Here is a 3,236-nt window from a genome sequence, read left to right as displayed (position 1 = left end):
CACTATTTCTGCACAGCCCCCAGGAGGGGTTGAGCCCCGGCCGCTGCTCCCCGGCGCTCGTGCAGGATTTCAGAGCGGATTCAGCTCCTCTGGGCCAGGACACCCCCCCCTCCAGCACTCAGGGACCCCCCCCGCCATGCCCCCATGCCCCCCCTCCCGCTGGCTGCCCCCGGCACGCGGCCCGAGGCCTCACGCTGCCCGCAGACAGGTAGATGAGGTAGATAGATGAGGCCAAATCCTTTCCAGACGAAGCCCCTGAGCTGCTCCCGAGGCGTTGTACCGGCAGGAGAAGGGGCTCCTGCTCCGGAAGGGGTTAACGCTGTCCCGGGTTGTCCATTAGTCAGCAGCCAAGGCGTGAACCCCTGAACCCTCCGGTAGCCTCGCGCCGGGGGCTGTAAGCTGACGCCGGCCGGGTGATGGGTCCCAGGGGCACGGCACCGTATGTCCAGCCCTGCGGTTGCAGCCCCCGCTGCAGGTTTGTGCCCAGCCTGGGCCAGACCAACAGCCGCCACGCTCTGCACCGTGCCCACGCAGCACGGGGAGACAAGCTGCCCCATTGAGCCATCTTCTGGGTTTCTATCTATTCTTAAAATTCCTGCTTCCCCAGGGGTGAGCGAGCGTGACTCTCCCTGTACTCCTGCAAGGTCGAGCTTTCTGCTCCCAGGGTGATGGCTTTGCCACCAGCCACGTCGCCTCCCCAAATTCAGTTCAAAGCGTCTTCCGCAGACAGCTCTGCCTCCTTGCTCTGGCCATGCTTTCAAACAATGAGAGCGCAAAAAAGTAGTATTCTCCTGGTTGACGCGTTGTTTTGACACTCATCCCAACATTAGTTTAAGCCCTCACGTACTAATGTAACAGAACAGAGAGCCTGACGAGTTGCTGTATTGATGTGCATCTTAAACCTTAAAAAAAATGAAGTACCTCTAACTTCTCTGAGGCATCTTCCAACTGCAGGAGCAATTTTACTGTGAACTGCTCATTTCTGTGCTTGGGGAGAAGAGTGATGCCACCACTGCTCTAATGATTGTAATTCTGGTTATTTTTGAAATGTGAGGCTAATTTCCAACACGGAGATTTGCTTTCCGTTACAAGGTACAATGAGCACTTACCAGGGAACGGTATCTTCTCATGCACCGGCTTTTTCCTTGCTGGAAACGGTGCAGAGAGCAGTGCCGAGCACCGACAGCCTTCGCTGCGAGCCCTGCCAGCACCCGGGAGCCTTGCAGAGCCTTTTCTCCAACAGCCTTCCTTCCACCTTTATTTATTAATTCCTACTTTTTCTGGAGTCTAGCCATGATAGAGACACAACACATGACGTCTCAACACGAGGGTGGAGGAGAGAGCTTCATGCTCAAGGCCTTGGTCTATCAAGTGATAAATGCACCTCATGGAAATGCACCCGCAACAGTTTGCTCGGATTTTGGATGAGCAGTTTGTCATCCCACGTAGCGAAGGATGGGCTGATCCAGCTGTGCTTTTATGGTTTCCATAGTCAAAAATGCCATTTGAATCTTTTTTTCCTCTTTTTTTTTTTTTTTGAAGTGCTGTAAGGTGTCTCAAAGCAAGTGGGAAAGCATTTATGGCAAGCTTCTTCAGAGCTCAAAAGATGAAACTAATATCCACGAGTCCATCTGAGCCTAGCTGCACTTACGTCAAGTGGAAAAGTTAGTATCAAAGGCTAAAAATGAGAATAAGGCCATCCATGAGATGCTGGGAACACACTCTATGTTCCTTGAAATCAAAGGTCCGCTTTAATTTTGGGGTTTTTTTTCTTTCCTGATCCCAGAAAACTTCACAAAACTTTAGCAGCTGACTTCCATAGGAGCAGGCCCATAAGGTGTAAAAGCTATTATCTGTGTTGGCTGAATAATTTATCTGCAAAATTAGTAGACTGCCTGCGATAGAACTGGTTGAATTATTCATCGGGAATAAATTATCCAAGATATTTAGCACTTCCTTCTGTTTGCGAAGGCTTCCTGAAACAATTCTGGTTCTGTGAATGCATTCGTTATTCATAAGTACACAGTGAATAGATTATGCAAACAAATTTCAGCCTATGGGTTGTTTGTGAAACATTCACTTCAGCTCTGGCTATTCATGGCTGTGACTGATCACAGAGACACATGGTGCTCTCTCCCCTCCTTGATTGGAGCACAAACTTTTAAAACAAGAGAATAACAAATGACAAACTGCAAATGATGGATAAGGACTAATGAATAATGCGCTTTCACTGCAAACTTTCAGACAAGTGATCGGTTGTGCCAAAGTCTGTGAAACTCTAGGGAATCATAAACATTTTAATGAATAAACTATTGACTGCTCAAAGACACCTAAACAAAAGACAATAAAAGTGTTGCAGACAACACCGAAGTTTATATCACTATATACAAAGTGCACATTAACAAAAGTTTAACATTTTTTGCCATATGCTTCCATAACCTTTAAATTTTGGTCCTTTCTGACTTTCTCCTGGTTTCTGCTGGAAACTCCGCCGATCTCTGCCTGCCGACCGAGGCCTCTAATCGTGCCGTCACTTAAGGACATGAGTGACTCAGTGAAGTGGAACTACTTAGCGCAGAAAGTCACTTATGTATGCACGGGCCCTAAAAACATCAGCCTGATTGCAGGTCCGGTGATTGAGAGAGCTCAGTCCCTCCCGAGGAACCCCCAGGCCCCGGCGCCTGGTCTTACGTGGTTATATTGCGCATCCAAGGTCTGTGGCCGTGTAAAGATGTTAAAAAGCAGAAAGCGAGCCAATTCTGCAAGCTCGGCCACTGGAAAACTATTTCTAGTTTGAGACTCGTTAATATTCATCACCCAGGGCTTTTTGGATTGCTCACTTCTGTGCGTGATCTTTTTGGCACAAAGAAGGTTGGTTGTGGCAGTTTGCTGGTGTCACGGATCATCTCAAAGTGAGGAGGGTGGAAAACAGGAGTAACTCTGATAGCAAACTCCTCTCAGGTTGACGTAAAGAATGGTTGCTGTGAACTTAAAAGACAGAGATGAAGACAATAACTTACGCTGTCAATTTTCCTTATTTCTCAAAGGCATCACAGGAGAGGGAATGAATCTACATTGCATCCCAATACAAGGGCAAAGCATGTAAATAAACGTGAGTGTAGGCATGGAAGTCTAAAAATGGCCATTGATGGACGGTGAAACTGAAAACCTTCCAGAGAGGCAAGTACCTGAGTGCTGACAATGGGGCTTCCTTACAGCTCCGAGAGCAGGATGCA

This window comes from Grus americana, chromosome 14 (genome assembly GCF_028858705.1).
Source record: "Grus americana isolate bGruAme1 chromosome 14, bGruAme1.mat, whole genome shotgun sequence".
In the NCBI taxonomy this organism is placed as follows: Eukaryota; Metazoa; Chordata; class Aves; order Gruiformes; family Gruidae; genus Grus; species Grus americana.
The sequence above is the reverse complement of the archived record's forward strand: the minus strand, read 5'-3'. Positions refer to the sequence as shown.